We start from the raw sequence: 17,031 nt of genomic DNA, 5'->3' as shown, positions 1-17,031 counted from the left end.
GTATATCAGCTTAAACATGTGACTTATTATACCTATTATCACAACACGCAAGCACAGTTTTAAAGGTTTGGGTGAAATCAATGTCCTTCAAAACAGGAAGTTTTTGAAAATTGGATAATAATTAGATATGTATGCATTTTCAATATATTGATTTCGATGTCTGAACTTATAAGTGCCTATTATCAGAATTTTGTAGAATATACTAGCTCAGTTTTGAAAGCTTGGGCAAAATCATTTTCCTTGAAAACAGAAAGTTCTTTTTCTTCCTCCCCAAGGCCTCTAAAAATCTGAACTATTGAACTCAGATTTGAGTAATGATGTACTATATACTTTGCCAAATGAGTCGTTTCCCTTTTTATAACATCCATCAGAGAAAAGGAAGTGTTCAGTTGAAAAAACTGTTTCCCAGGAAAGGCCTTATTTTTTTGCATTTGTTTAAGTCAAGGTGATTTTAAAATAGAAGAAAACTTCATATTTGCTCTCAGGTGACATTTAGAAAATAAAAAGGTTTGAGTCTGTGGGTTATTTTCTATTGACACAAAGATGCTAAGACAGTAGTTTAAGGAAATAAGTTATCTTCCATAATCAGAACAAAGTAATTTGTACTATTTAACAGCATATGTTCATATAAAAATGAACAGAAATACGAGATGTTTCACATATTTGCAGTTTTCTTAGACACATCTTCGACAAAATATAAAATGTATTTTAAACATATTTTTGTAAATTTGAAATATTTACACTCGCAATGGTATGACTGGATTTATTTTTATTATAGGCAATTCCTGTTTGAAATTCATGGAGTTTGTACTAAATCTCAGCTCTCTGGAAACTGAGTTTGTTTATTCTCATCCAAAATAAAATACCTTATTACCAAGGAAAAAAAGTACACTATCATAAAATCTCATTATTAGCATTAGAAATGCCCGCCAGATCATTTAGTCCAATACCTACATGATATACCAAAGTTTATTAAAACAATTCCATAGCTGTTCTAGTCATCAAATAATGCTTTCAAAATTCATCTTCAAAACACTGATGTAATATAATGTATTTGAAGAGTAAAATATTTGTCGGTCATCTGCTTCTTTTGCCTACTAGTTGCCAAGCAGATTCACATTTAGTAATTCTTTATTAATGTGACTAGTTGTTTTGAGACAGTATACAGTGTCTAGACAACTTTAGAAATATGGTTTTATTAGCTTATATTAAAGCTTATGCACTACAAACACAATACAGTCAATTCTGCTATGATGCTTGTTTTGAAAAAGTGAAATTGTTTCAGGGAGTTAATATATTAGGAAATTGAGCATAATGTGAATTTTGCATTTGTTTATGTGCATTTTCATCCACAAGAAACATTAGCTAAGCCCAGCCATGCAAGAAAACAAACACACACACACACCCCTCTTAAATATCTACCAGCTACCTCAGTTCACCAAAAGTTATGAGTCATACCCATCCATGTCTGGAGTACGGCTTTAGGTTCTATTTTATTTATTTATTTATTTTTAGGTGAGGCAATCCTTGGTTGATCTCACAGATTGCAAGGACCTTGTCAGTTTACAATCCCTTATTTTTTTTATTTTTTATGCCTACGGCACCTGGTCTTCCTAGGTGGTCTCCCATCCAAGTATTAATCAGGCCCGACCCTGCTTAGCTTCCGAGATCAGACGGGATCGGGTTTGTTCAGGGTGGTATGGCCGTAAACTTTTAGGTTCCATTTTAGATAACCCTCCTTCCACCACATCACAATAACTCACAAGCTGCAACCCTTCCAATGCCCACTTCCACAAGGAAACTTTAGGACTTTTTCAAGGTCAAGTGTCCTATTTATTGTAGTATTTATGAATTCCATAATCATTTAAGGTGTGTAAAACTGTGCTACTATTGTTCTTAGGTTCCTATCTTTTTTAAAACGTGCCACTGATGAAGTTTTTGACTGTTGTACCCTAACTGCGTTCTCCCCATATGTCCTGTAATTTTTATTGTGTGATTTTATACAGTGCAATTATTATAGAAATGCATATGTGGAAATTTTAGCACAACTGACTGTATATATATGCTCATTACAGAAAATGTAGCAAATTACAGAAAATGTAGCAAAAAGATAAAGATTACCCTTATAACCAATTTGATACATTTACTCAAATTTTACTATGTGTCACATATTTTAAAAAATATAACCTAATTAGGCTCAGGGCATATATGAAATTTATCATGATTTTATTATTTTTGGGGGTAGTATAAATATTTTCTAACTACATTGTTAGGTCTCTTATAAATAAGGTATTGAATTCTAAATCTCAATTTAGTAATATATCATAATTTACATATCCTTTAGCCTTTAGATGCTTTTTAATTTGAGGCTATTATAAATAGTACTTTGATGGATATCTTTGTTTGTAGTGCTATTTGTTATATTGAATACAAGTTATGTAGACTGTATTCCCCGAAATAGAATCATAAGATCCAAGGCTATGAATATTATGTATACATTGCTAAGTTGATTTCTACAACGGTTATATGAATTTATACTCCCAACAGTATTGTACAGGTATAAACTGCAAAATTGCCCTTTGGAAAAATTATTCCAAATACTCCCACTGGTGGTGTGAGAGAGTACATTTGATTAGCAACTACTCAGAGAAATCTTTTTCTGTGTATGGGTGTGTGTGTGTGAGAGAGAGAGAGAGAGAGAGTGTGTGTGTGTGTAACAAAAGCTGTTATTAACATTTCTATATTACCCTTAAAATAGTCATTAGACATAAAAGTTGAGTTGAAGCATACCTGAACTTGATGCAGATGGCAATCATATTGCCTATTTTAGAAAAGCACTTTCTAGTAGAGAAGTCTGGAATTTAGTCCTGGCTTTGTTGTTAATTAGTGAACTTACACCAAGAACTTGACTTCCTTGTGACTGATTTTTTTCATCTGTAAAACAAGAATGGTAAATTAAGTGATTTTGTTTATTCCCTCTGAGCTGGAAATTGTACCATTCTATATGTATTCTGTACTGTGCTGTAAGATTATGGACTAAGGAAAGCTTGTGGGCTTTACTGTCATTAATACTCAAGCTGTCATTCTTCTTCTCTCCCAAGAGAGGACAGTTAGCTTCACTGGTTTCCTCCACAGCCAAACCTAAAGGCCTTTCATGGTGGAAGGCAGTAGGAAAGGTAGGTCCTTCTATAGTGAGTAGCTAGGAAGAAACCCCATGAACCCATTGGAAACTAAGAGTCCATAGCAGCTTAGAGGACTAGAGACTGGCAGCTCTCATCCAATCCAGGCCAGGCAGAATCAGGGTGAAGAAACCTTAGTTCCACAAATCAATAGCGTGTTGATTAGGCCAACCTACCAAGCAAATGCCTAGTTCATTATCCAGTGCTAAAATAAAAATTGTGCTTAATGAAACTAGTCAGTTTACTGGCAAAAACAAAAACAAAAACAAGCCAGAGTAGTTGCTTGCTCTAGGATTAAACAACTGATTCTTAAGATGACCCTTGACTTCATGTGCTGCAGAGATTATCTTTTAATTGCAAAATGATCACCTAATATTCGTCACCATGCATAATTACAATTTTTTTCTTGTGAAGAGAACTTTTAAGATTTCCTCTATTGGCAACTTCCAAATATACAATATTATTAACTATAGTCTTACATCCCCATGACTTATTTATTTTGTAACTGGAAGATCTTAATTAAAACGGAATGCTTCAGATACTATGTGCTATTAAAGTTCTGTGGACATCCCCCAAACTGTCCTAGTGGTTCAGAAGTTATGTCCATAGGTTCTTTGATATGCCTTCTTTCAGGGGGTAGAGCTTAATTCTGGGCTAAGTCTAGTGATTCACTTAGAACAAGCTGAATAAAGCAGAAGCGATGGAATGCTGCTACCATGGTTCTGTTATAAAAGATCGTACTTCCCAACTTGAGTGCTCTTTGTATTAGATAACTTGACATGTGGAAGTTAGCTGCCATGCTTTGGGAGGAGTCCTATAGAGAGGTCCACCTGGTGAGGAGCAGAAGTCTCCTGCCAACAACTGTGTTAGTGAGTTAAAAATGGATCTTTCAGCCTAGTTAAGCCTCCATGTGACTGCAGCCCCAGCCTACCACAGGACTGTAATCTCAAGAGATAACCTGAGCCAGAACCACCCAGGATTCCTGACCCTCAGAATCTTTGTGAGCTAATCAGTGTCTATTATTTTAAGTTATTGAGTTCTGGAGTCATTTGTTATGCAGCAGTTGCTAATACAACCACTAGCACCATTTGCTGTGGTAGTGCTTCTCAAACCTAACTGGACATCAGAATCACCTGGAGAGCTCATTGAAACACAATCCTGGTCCCCAGCTCTTGAGAATCAGATTCAGCAGGTTTAATGTGGGACCGGAGAATTTGCATTTCTCATGGGTTTGCAAATGATACTGATGCTGCTAGTTTAGGGATCATCCGAAGTGCGAAGGCCTTAATCTGCTGCCTGGAAAACTTTGGTTTTAACATGGTATCTACAGCAGAGTAGAGCATTTCTGTGACACTGTCCTGGGAAAATTTTCTGCCATTCCCAATCCAACTGTAGCCTCTCTTTGCTACCCAGCATTGAGGCTAGGAATGAAGTTTAGTACTTACAATGAAAGCTTTTGAGGTTTCAAGACCTGCTGGTCTGCTAGTAGCCATTCCAGCAGTTAGTCTGTTTTCAGCTCATTCTTTCTTAGTATGATTTCCCTCCTTTCTTAGCTTCTATTGGCAGGCTCCCTGCTAACCCTTGGTGTAATTTTGTGCTGTCTGGGAATCTCTTTGGCAAATGTGGAAGGAGCTAAAATCTCTGAATGATCCTTAGAATGAGCTGTAAGCTGAAGTGGGGAGTTGAAGGTTAAGAATGGGTTTCCCATTGTTTTTCCTGACACAAGTCATCATAATTAGGAGGGAGGGAGAGAGAGATAGAGAGTGCACACGAACACGTGAGGGTGAGAGTGAGGGCTCACAAATACTCCCTGGTTGGGGCTAGGAATCAACTGAATGCAGATTCACGCTTGTGTCTCTGTGGTTCTTTCTCCAAAGCACACAGCTGCCTTCATCTGAGCAGTGTGTCTTATGAATTGGCAAATTATGAAATCAAAACAGAGGCTGGGAATTCCATTTTTTTCTGACTTTGAACATTATTATCCAACTTTCTTGAGCTTCTAAAAAGACCCCACATTAGTGCAAGAGCTTGCAATTTGGTAGGGGAGTCAAGAAAGAATCACAGTATAGAGTAGCATGTGCAGTGCCAAACGAGGGCATGCAAATGATAAGCATCAGAAACTTTCAGAGCTAAGAGAGTAGGAGAGGGCTTTGTGTGCTAAGACATTGAAGGAAACCTCTCAACAGAGATGGAACCATTAAAATGGATAGGAGTTAGACATACAGGGAGACACTGAGGAGAAATCCCAGGAGGGCAACCACAAAGTGAGAGGAGTTATATTGGGGTGCTGTTGTGGGTTGGTAGTAAGAGGATTAATTTAACTAGAGTGGATATTTTGTTTATGAGGAGTATTGTAAGATGGGATGAGAAAGAAAAATTAGAATCTCATTGTGATGGATCTTAAAAGTCAGTTTAAAAATTTTAGAATTTTCTTTCTTATGGAAAAGTTTTTGAGCAAGGCACTGATATGTGCCCTTAAATGTCTAGGAAGATCGATATGGTGGTGGGTATAGACTGAATTAGTTGTGGTTTAGTGTAGCATAGAGCGCACTGCAGGTGGGAGCTTCACTGAGGGAACAACTGCAGTCATTTGGGCTACAGCTAATGAACACCTGACCCAGGGGAAGAATAGTCACGTTTTGGTGTCTGGTTGGTTTGGGAGAATAAAAATGACTCTTCCTAAATTTTTATTGTATTAGTTTGGAAATAGATGAGACTAAGTGAGTATGAATAAAGAGGTGTGATTCTGAATGTACAGAGAGTGAAGGATGTGAGTTGCAGGTGCAGCTTCCATCAGGCAGAGGTATAACACTACAAATGTGTACTTGGAGTGATCTGCTTAGAAGTGAGAGGAGAAACCATAGATGGATTGAATTTTTAAGAGATAGAGAGTAGGAGGCCTTGGAAGAGGCCTTAATGGGGGTATTGGGTTATGGAAGAATATTTTAAAATCCATTCAGAGAGGTCAGATGGAACACAGGGCAACTGTAATGCTGTGGATGCTGGGATAGTGGTTATCTTAAATGCAGACAGGAAGGAGGCTAGGAAGAGCCAAGAAACTCCAAAGATCAAATGTATTTGGCAGTTAGCAGGTCAGGGTGAGCAATCACATGGATGTTCAATATTTTGACTGAAATCCAGATGTAAGGGGAAAGACTTTAATGGAGCGTATTGTACTATTTCTCCAGGACCTCCTGAACTCCACAGCTATGCATAAAAATCCCTCTTGCCCTTTGGGATCATGCTGTTAAATAAGCATGGTCTTCTGGTAGAAAAAGGGTCATCGCTTTTCTGCGATTCAATATATAAAATTTTCACTTATTCTTTTCATGTCTCCCATATCCCTAATAGAATGGTTAGCTCCTTGAATCTATGTTTTGCTCATTTTTAAAAAATTTTCCGTGGTTACTGTTCCAGTGCCTCACACCTGATAGAAACTCAGAAAATGGCTATTGGATTTCCCATCTTCTAAATCCTTTAAAATAAGAGACTGGGTCTAAAGATCAGGCAGGTGAAATGACCTTAGCAGATTAAAATAAGAGACTAGGTCTAAATATCAGGCAGGTGAAATGACCAGGACATCTCCTCTAGGGAGCCAGCCTCCATGAATAGAAGCCAAATGTTCAATAATGGCCAATTCAATTCAATTCAATTCAATTCAATTCAATATCAACCACAGAATCAAATTAGAGCACTCTCTCATCCCCTCTGCTTGTTCATGAGTTGTTCTTAGCATCCTAACTTCTTTTAAACCTCAGCTTAAAATTTCCAAATGCATGAGTTTCCTAGTCCTTCAAGGTAAAATCTCACAAAAAAAAGAAGTCCAGCTTTTCATCCTCTGGGAAAGAAAGTGTGTGGGGATGCTGCTCCTAAACCTACCATGTGATGACTTGACTTGGGACAAGTAATTTCCCTTTTTAGGACTCAGTTTTGTTCTCTCAAAAATAGGTTTGACTCAGTGCTTTCTGATCACATGTAGTTATCTTTAGAGAAATGTTTTCAAGCAATTCATAGAGGTAAAAACGACATGGTGAGAAGGTGAGGTGAAGAGAGATGAAAAATCTATTCAGCAGCATTTTGTTACTTAGGAAACCATTTTTTTTCTGAAGGCTATCTGTTTTGTTTTTGTTGTTAAACAGCATTTTATTATGAAAATTTTTAGTATGTAATAAATTTTACAGGGAACACCCACCTACTCATCCCCTAGATTCTGTTCTTAACACTCTACTATACTTGTTTTATCACACCTTCCCATCTATTTATTCTCTATCCAGTGTGGTTTGTCCTATGTTTTCAGGACTCCTCAGGGCATACAACTCTTCTCAGATACGCAGAGCTGTGGGAAAGTTAGAGAAAGTTGCTAATTAACCATTGAGACAAATTGGAGTTGGCAAATTGGTAACCAACACCATCTTAGATGCCCTCTGAGGAAGATTTTCTTCCTGTAGTCCTCAAGTTACAAATTTGCTAAAATAATGCATCCACTGTATAATATAAAATATAAAAATAAGGAGACTGAGGTTTTGTTTTGTTTTGTTTTTAAATATGCAGAATTTGTAGGTCCAAATGAGCAAAGTTCATCAAAGCAGTCTACAACAGAGGTTATCTACCTGGTCCAGTATTGCCATCACACAGAGTATTTGTTGGGGATTTTTTCCTTTAGAATTCCCTTCAAAACTAAATGCCTCACAGGAAAGCTGGCTTTATTGCTTCTGGATAGGCACACACTGATTACACACATAATTACTACTTCTCAAAGCCACCCTCCATCCCACCTTTCTCCCTTTAATTCCAGCTGTGGCTCTCATTCTCACTACCCATGAGTTTGTGTGGCTGAAGTAGCAAACATGGGTTCCCTGGATTTGCACACATCTACAAAGAGCTTTGATAACAGTGAGCTTCTCCTGTCTCTCCCCGTGATGCTGAACAACTCACCATCAAATGCCAGCATCTCAGTTTTCATCTCTTTAAAATATGGCCAAGAATTTTTGCCTTGCTCTAGTTAGAGGGTTGTTATGATGGAGAAAAAAAAGATGAGATGCTTAGGAACCTAAAACTTCTTTAAATGCATGAAAAACACACCTAGTACTATGATTTTGACTGTTTAAATGAAGTCATAATGCAAAAAAAATAGATCGAAAGGAAATACATTAAAATGTTAGTCTGCTAAAATTATAGATGAGTGATTATTTCCTCTTCTTATTTCTAAAATTGTTTATAAGGTGTTATTGCCTTTATGATGATAAGGTGTATTAGGACTAACCATCTGTTGTTATCATTTTAGAACAAAAAGCAAGAAGAGATTTTTGTGGTAGATAATGAAGAAAGGAAACAACCAGTCACTTGGGAGAAAAACTGAAATATCATAGTGATGAACCTTCTTTGCCTAGTGGTAGCACTGACTGTTAATTTATTATCTTCTATATCCTAAGAATATCGTTTACTTTGCATCCTTGGGTAACAGCTGGAATCTCACAAATACAGTGAGAATAGTCAAATGTTGATCATTCTAGAAATTTTTGTCACTTTTGAGCTGTAAGAAAACTTTGAGTAGTTAGATGAACTGTTGATTAACCTGCTAACTCCTATCTTCTGTACTGTTCTGGCTTCCAAGCTGGATTATGGCAACTCCCAGAATAGAATTTCCAGTCTACCCATCTAGGACACAGCTTACATGAACAGGAAAGTGGGAGGAGTGTGGAATGGCTAAAGACCCATTTTACATTTTTAGAATAGAGAATGTGAAAACCAGGAATGTTACAAGGGGTAGGTGGCATTGAGATTTTTTGGTTATGCTATTCAAAACTTCTATTATACTTTTTCCTCTCCACTACCTTTTTCAAAGGATTGAATTTATACCAGACTTTTAGTTCTGGTCTAGTCTCCTGCATTAAAGGTTTGGAAGTTGATAGTTGTGAAAAATAAACATCTTAAAAACCATTACTGGTTGTATAGAAAGATGGAAATGGAAGATGCTGGCAGGGCACAGCCTGGGGACATGAAGAGTGAATCATCTGATTCATTCTTGTATCATCTCAGGACATCCAGCTTTGTGTACTGGGTAGCATTCCATAGCAGTCTCCACTGGAGGGCTCATGTTGTTGTGTGTATCTGCCACGCGTTACAGCAATGCAGTAGATGTTGGAAGGCTAACTTTTCTGCTTATGAGATGTGGCACAATTATAGCTTCATAATTAAAACTTTTAATTATCTGAGAAACACTTCCAGCAAAGAGATGGACTGAGCCAAGGAAAGATGTGATCTAATTCCTGCCTCCCTCTGCCAGCTAACATTAAACAGATAGGAATGTTGCATAAAATATGACAACTACCACAACAAAAACAAGTACACCAAGCCAAAGCTCAAAGAAAGGAAATCCTGCTGGAACAGTATGTGGAGGCTGAGGCTGCAGCAACCCACAGAGGGTAAGTAAGAGAGAGGACTTGCAGGCGGAAAGCTGGGTTCTGGAATTTGGCCTTGTGTTTGCCAGAAGAAACAAAACTATGCCCCTTCCATAATGCCAAATGCCTTGACAGACCCCATGCTCTTGCCTTCATGGATTGGAAAACCTCATCTCCCAGAACCAGAAAACAGGGGCAAGGGTATGGGAATTTGGACAAAATTTAAAAGCCACCCACAAGGAATTAAAACCGCAGTTCTGAGCTGTACGTTTGCATGTGGTCTGAGTTTATACTTCCTGTGAAGTGTGAGAACCGCAAGCTGAGAAGTCAACATAAAGACTGGTCTCAGGACCATCGACACCTCTGGTATCTTTGGCAGAAGAAAAACTGAAACTGCTCTGGACAATTTTCCCTAACTTGGTTCTCAGGAGACTTCTCCAGAATGAATAACCACAATCGAAGATGAGTGCACAATTAGTGATTTCAGTCACTTGAGGAAGGAAATCAGCCATGAGGGGAAAGCAGCAAACCCCCAGACAAACCTCAAAAATATATATCCTGAAAGATACTTACATGCTTGTTTCAAATTATTAAAGATATAAAAGAAAATATAAAAGTCATAACGAAAAAGTATGACAATATAAAAAAAAGATTTGAAAAGTAATATTAAATGAAAAATAGAGTTAAAATTAAAAATTCAATGGCTGGGATAAAATAGCAGAAAAACATAGTAATAACTAAGATCAACCTAATAAATTTACCAAACAGCAGAGCAAAACAACTGAAAAATACTAATAACTGAAAGATTTGACAAAATTACCAAAGAGATAAAAAGATGGAGGACTACAAAAAGGTGGTTTATAGACACAGAATAGACTAACTAGGTCCAGGATACATTTAATAAGACTTCCAGAGGCCAAAACAGGGAGAACTTTCAGATAAACAGAGTTAGCTACATTCAGGCTTTCATTGAAACGACTACTCAGTATATACTTTAGCAAGAAGGACTGAATCCAGAAGGAAAGCATGATGTAATAAAAGCAATGTTAAGCCAAGAAATTGGTAAACATGCTAGTACTTCTAAATGAGCAATGACTGTAAAGTTAATAAAATTAATAAGTTGTTTAGATTACTATTGAGAATGAGAGAAAGGTGAAATGGGGGACAATGTTAAAGCATTTTAAAGTCTGTTGATAGTGAGAAGAGTAGGGGTATCAGCTTTAGATTTTCTTAAGTCAATCATACAAAACGTTTAAATGTAACCACTAAAAGAATAAATATAACTTCAAACTGGAGAGGTGGTAAACCAAAATACAAATAAACTCGATCTATCCAATAAGACCAAAAAAAATTTCAAATTTATTAAGTAATCAAATAGATTGGATAACTTCCTCAGAAAAATAGGTCTGCATCAAAAAGAACCTGGGTCTTTGGAGAAAATTCTCTACTCCTTTCGAACTTCCTCCACGCACATCATTTCTAGTATCTTCTACACCAAGGGATAAAAATAACGTGTTGCTGTGCACAGACAGAATAGAGATCTGTATACAGAAACATATATTAACACATGTCCTGAGGTGCTACTCATGGAAGAATTGCTTTTCCTGGATTGACATTAAAAATTTCCTAAAACAAATCCTAAACTTTCTAGCTTCCTACAGAGCAATGGCAATACAGCTTTTTGGTCAATGGGATGAGTCCAAATATTTTATTGTGTAGTAGTGGACTGGACCAAAGATAATTCAGAAAAACTTTATGCCTGGCAACAATGCTAACAGTTGTAATTTTGTGATTTTAAATTGCCTTCTCACAGTTAATTACAATTATTTACAAAGTTTAGAAACACAGATTGAGGACAGGAAGGGGCTCCAGCTGAGTTCACCTGGGACAGATTTCCAGAGCCAAAAAAAGAGAACAACAGCCTTCAGTCCAACATTGAGGGCCATTTTGTGATGCTTTGCTAGGCTAAAATCCTCTGGATTCCATATACTTGGTGATTTCTAGTGGCAGAGTGTATTGGAGCTGGAAAGAAACTTCTAAATATCCAACCTGTCAATCTACTGTAGAGATAAAGAAAATTAAATCCCCCTCTCCCCCAGATTAACACAATAGCTGGGCATCTCTGACATTTTGTTTGCCTAGATTCCTACTTTTAGATTACCTATAAAAAACCTACTCCAGTTGCCCTGGCTCCAGTTAACATAAAGGCCTTGTGCATAATGATCTGAGTGAAACATAACATGAGTACTGACCAATACAGAGATTATTCAGGTAACTGAAAGAATGGAGAATCTGCCACCCCACCCCCCCTCTCTACCCTACCCCCACTCCCTACCCTACCTCCACAGCATAATCCCTCCACTTCCTTGTACTCCAACTTCAGTTTCTTTCAGTACAGTTGCCACCCTGAAAAGATGGCCTGTGATTCAACCTTCTCCAGGGTTCTGGTGGCATGTTGGAGAGGTTCATCACTGACTTTCCTCCTTTCCACATGAGGTCCTGACACCCTGGAGGAGGTAGGGGCTGGGAGTTCAGGTAAAATGGGTTCCCTAACCCCTGCCTTCTATCTGTAGCATACGACATAAGAGGTACATATTTCCCCCACTTTCAGTGTACCCAAAGGGTCTATGGGATATTGTTTGGGACCCTTAAGTCTGATTTGACTACTTTACCCCAGCAAAGTGAGCAAACAACAGCTGGTTGACTTAGCTTTTCAGGTTCTGTATCCGCTCCTGATATACAATCTCCTTGTAAAAGAAGCTAGGGCCTTCCAGGCAATGAAAGTTAGACAAAAATCATCTTTTTATGAACTCGAATACTGTCCTGTCATAGTAACTATAAGATGTTTTATAGTCACAGGGCACGTTGATTGACTTCATAAACCCTGACTCCTGGAGCTCAGCTGGGTGCCTTGATATTTGACTCTTTGGATCGAGTGGAAATGTTTGCCAGTGATTTCCATCAATGTAGAAAAACAAGACTTACAGCCCATAAATTCTCTGCCTGGCCAGGGGTGGGGGCAGGTTTGGTGGGGCCTTGGGGGAAGGGCCTGAAGGCAGAGAGTAGAGGATGTTAAAGGACTTCCATCAGGATAATGTTTCTTCAGTTTTTGAATCTGTCTTTCACGCTGGACATTTTTATAGGGCCATTCAATCCCAGGATGTAAGGGAGATCTGAGGGTGTGGGAGGGGCTTGCAATGTCAGGAATCAGATAGGGTTACTGTCCCTGGCCCGCTGTTTCTCCATGTGTGCCCCTGCCACCACACTGGTGACAGGATGTGAAGCGTCCAAAGCATGGACTTGGGTGTCTTTCTGTCCAAAGTAGACATGTTTGTCTCTGCATTTTGCAGAATGAGTTATTCCGGACTCCTCCAGGCCAAACCTGTGTCTGACTCATCTCCTGGTATGTGGTAGGAAATTAATAAACTCTTTTACGCTGCAGGCTCCCCTTTCGTAGATACAAAGCCTAAGTTACAGGGTGGTGATGGCCATGAATTGAGGGAAAAAAGAGATGAGTCAGATCTTCCGTATGCTCCCATTTTTAGGTATGTAGAGGTCTCACCAACTCAAGGCTTTGCTAGAAGATTCAACTGTCCATAAGGGACATCGGCAGCATGCAGTGTCATATATGGCATTCTTCTGTGGCTGAGCTCCCTGTCACAGAGAGAATGTTGTCATTGCCAAAAACTTTTTTGAGAAAAGTGCCTTTAGCACCACTCAGACCAGCACATCGCATTGTGATTTTGCTCTCGGTTCCTGCTCTTTTCACCTGTTTAGGACGTTAGTGCTGGCAAAATGCACTGCTCTATCTTTTGGACACTTGTGTGGGCGAAAGGTCTGCCATCTGCTGCAGTGTCCACCTCCTGCTAGAATTCCCCCATGTCTCCAGCCTGGTGGGAGGTCTGCGGCCAGTGTGTTTAGGAATGGTTCTGGCCTGGCAGTATCTCAGGGTGAACGCTGGAGGGAAAATCCACAGCAGGAAGAAAAAAATGTAAGACTGGAGTTACTATGCTCGCTGGAGGTGGACAAAAATTCACAGCTGCAGCCAATGTCTGAGCTCCCATTCCTACAGGGCATTGTGTCTCAAAGCTGGCTGCTTATGAGAGTCACCTGAGGAGCTGGTAAACACTGATGCCCGGGCTCTGCCCCAGAGAGCCCTATTTAATGGGTCTGAGGTAGGCTCCAAGGTATCTGTGCAGATATCCCAAGATAACTCTAATGGGCACTAGGGATGGGGACCTCTGCTTGGCCGTGCTATGAACAGAAATGAGGGAGATGGAAGCAATTTGTCTCTCGTCTCTTAGTGGTTCTTTCACACCTATATTCTCCCAGAGGCTAATTTTAAGGTTTTGTGCTTGGCTAGATATTGCTGGAAGTTAAGTCTGAATTTCACTTTGGTGTCTTTATCTTTTAAAAGAAGAAAACATTTAAAAAGGTTTTCCTGTAGTACAAGAATTTTAGTTCATTATCAGGTTCTTTAATAGGCAATATTGCAATTGTGCTTTGAGTAAAATAGAATTATAATATTTAATTATTTAGAGATATTTGCCCACGATATTGAGTAATGGAGCTATATTGTTTTGCACTGAAAGAGGTCAGCTCACGTTAGCATGGGCATCATCAGCAAGGGTATCCAGACAAATGGAAACCTTACACTCCAAACCAAAAACACAGACACACCTGTTATGATGAAAAAAAGTCTCAATGGGAAATATCTTGGGTGTGATCATTGTATTATGATTACTTAGGAGAATGTTTTTTGTTTTTGTTTTTGTTTTTGTTTTTGTTTTTGTTTTTGTTTTTCTTAGGAGATATATGTAGAAGTACTTACTTGTGAGGTGTCTCAATGCCTGCAATTAACTCTATTATGGTTTAGCAAAAATATATATACATTTACACACACACACATAGAGGCAAGTGTGGCAAAAAAAAAAAACAAAACCAAAAATCTTCAAGTTTGGCTTCCACAATAAAATGAACTTTTCTATTTCTACATTTTTAGTTTTTTAAAATTATTTCACCTATCCCCTTTTCATGTCTCTACTTCTCAAGTGGCTTCTTAGCCTGCCTTATCCTTAGTATTTCATATTTTCACTGATTTTATAAGGTCCATATTTAAATGTTGTGAGTGTTTTGGCAAGAATCACTTAAAATTTCTAGTTTTGTTTGTTTATTATACTTCTTCTTTTCTTCTTCAAAACATATCTTTGTTGTCTCTTTTTCTTTACTGCTTTGTTCCTTTCTTTTAATTTTATGGCCTCTCTTTCTAGAACTGATGTTGGTTATTTTCTGTTGACTCATACTTGACCGTTCAAGGTTTTATTCAGGCCTTTAATTTGCTCAAAAAGTAGGATGTGTGATTCATCCCAAATAAATAGAAGGTCTAGTTAATGACAAATCCATTCTAATGAACTGACTCAGCAACTGAGAGGAGAGAAAAAGAGGCCGCATCTCAGAGCGTCCACGGGGGAAACGTTTCTGGGGTACCCCTCACCCTGCCTCCACTTTTTTGTGAATCTGCTGTGCTAGGTGGCTGCTTTTTATGTGGGCTTTTGTTTATTGGGACTTTTTTCTTTTTGTTTATTTAACTTTGGTGTGGCTGAGCCTTCTCTATGTGTGTATATAATATGACTGTGTCTGAGCAACTTAATGTACTGCTGCTACCTGCTCTTTCAGTGAAAATTTCCACTGGGTGCATGTACCATTGCCATTGAGTTTCTGAATAGTTCTGTGTTTATTCTAAGCTTCTCCTTGCTTTCTAACTCTTTCTAAATTTAGGGAAGTTCAAGGAGTTCTTCTAGGATAGCCCCTACTTACTGCTCATCACACACACTGCTGTTTTAGGAAAGATACTCAAGTACCATGGCCCTAGGTACGTCCCTTAACTTGATTCCATCTGTGTCATATCTGTAGGAATACCTTGAAGCTGCATGCAGAGGTTACCCTTCACCAATTTTCAGTACTGAAGGAGGAATTTTTCACATTTTTATCTCTCTTTGGTCATTTTGCTTAAGATTGGATGAAGGATGTGAGAAGGAGGGGTGAGAATGAAGTCAAAGGTACCTTTTACCTTCATGATTTGTTCTTCACTTTCATGCTTAGAAAACACCTCTCCAGGAGTTACTGCATATTCATCTCTGTTTACAATTTTTTGCATATACTATTATATACTCATATAAACATGTAACTCTTAACATATCTGGAATTTACATTTGTGTGTGGTTTGAGGGGCAGAGGGAACTTTATTTCTTATCTCAGATAGTTGAGTGGTTTGTCTCGGCACCTTCTGCTGAATATAAATATCTTTTTTATTTTCATTATTTCATCTAAAAGTACCACATTTATGTCATAGGGGAATTGTGTCTTGTTTGGGTGTTAGGTCTTAAAACTCTACACGTAAGACAAGGTCTTATAAAGTCATTTACCTGAGAAACTCTTCAGTCAAGCCTAGAGTGCTGCAAGGTGAGGTGCTTCCCCTGTGAAGGGCCCTGGGAGAAGTGAGACCCGTAGGACCCATGGCGAGTCACCGTATCCATTCCTTACTTTCTAGGACATAAACTCCCAGCAAATGACAGGTTGAGTCCCCTGCAGTATTTCAGTTGTGTTCCCTCTGTTGCCAAGTTGAACATGTGTAAGTAAAATGGTTGTTCAGTATGACATCCCTTTAAACAAGGGTGGATTACACTTCTCCATTTTACTGTTCTCATTTCCATACTTCATGAATCATGTGGTAGGATCGTAAGAGCAAAGGTTTGGGGAAGGCTTTCCAGAGTGGACTGGCAAGAGGGTGAGCTCCAGAAAGACAAATGGCTCAGAAGAGACATGTAGGTTCAGTCTGTGCTCAGGCAGCCATAGGTGCTTCGGGTCAGCAGAAATGTGGGTCTCAGCTAGGGAGGAGTGGGTAATACTAAAGAGGTAGGTGGTCTGGGACTTTATTGTGGTCATCTGTCAATTCCAGACTGAAATGTTTGTTCATTATTTGCTCATCAGTCAGGTGCCACGGAATGATTTTCAGTAACACCATCTTCAGGGGGTTTAAGGAAGAGTAATTTGGCAGCACTAAGATTCAGGATGGAATTGAATGGTGGGCAGTCTGCCTGCAGGGAGATAGCTTATAAGGATATTGCTATAGTTTAGTTTCAGGATAAGAAGGCCTGGTGGAGTTGAGGGTGAATAGATGGTGGCAGGAGGTGGCATCTGTTACAACCTCAAGGATGGCGTCTTACCCACCCCAGCAGGTTTTGAAAATCTGGGTGAACTTTTCCTCTTTCTGCTCAAAAAACAAACCTTTGCCTTATCTCTCTTTTGAAGGAAGATTGAACATGCTTCTAACTAGATTGCCTTTGTAGGTTTGGGACTTGACATTTCCTAAGTCACCAGCACTCAGCAAGGAAGGCAATAATCAGCTGTATGTGGGTCAGAGCTATGAACTGACTGCTGAGTGTTCATTG

At 38.7% G+C, this 17,031-nt stretch overlaps 1 protein-coding gene and 1 non-coding gene across 2 annotated transcripts in view; one reads left to right on the top strand and one right to left on the bottom strand.

The window, feature by feature from the left end:
• The window catches only part of HS3ST3A1 (heparan sulfate-glucosamine 3-sulfotransferase 3A1), an 85,818-nt gene that overhangs the window by 17,394 nt on the left and 51,393 nt on the right, over positions 1-17,031 (top strand). The gene's annotated exons all lie outside the window — the stretch shown is intronic.
• On the bottom strand, positions 1,593-1,711 carry LOC112477046. Its single transcript, XR_003045306.1, has one exon. It is a non-coding gene; the product is annotated as a 5S ribosomal RNA (ribosomal RNA).

This window comes from Pteropus alecto, unplaced genomic scaffold (genome assembly GCF_000325575.1).
Source record: "Pteropus alecto unplaced genomic scaffold, ASM32557v1 scaffold52, whole genome shotgun sequence".
NCBI classification, from domain to species: Eukaryota; Metazoa; Chordata; class Mammalia; order Chiroptera; family Pteropodidae; genus Pteropus; species Pteropus alecto.
Note: the sequence above shows the minus strand (reverse complement) of the source record. Positions and strands in the feature narration are given on the sequence as shown.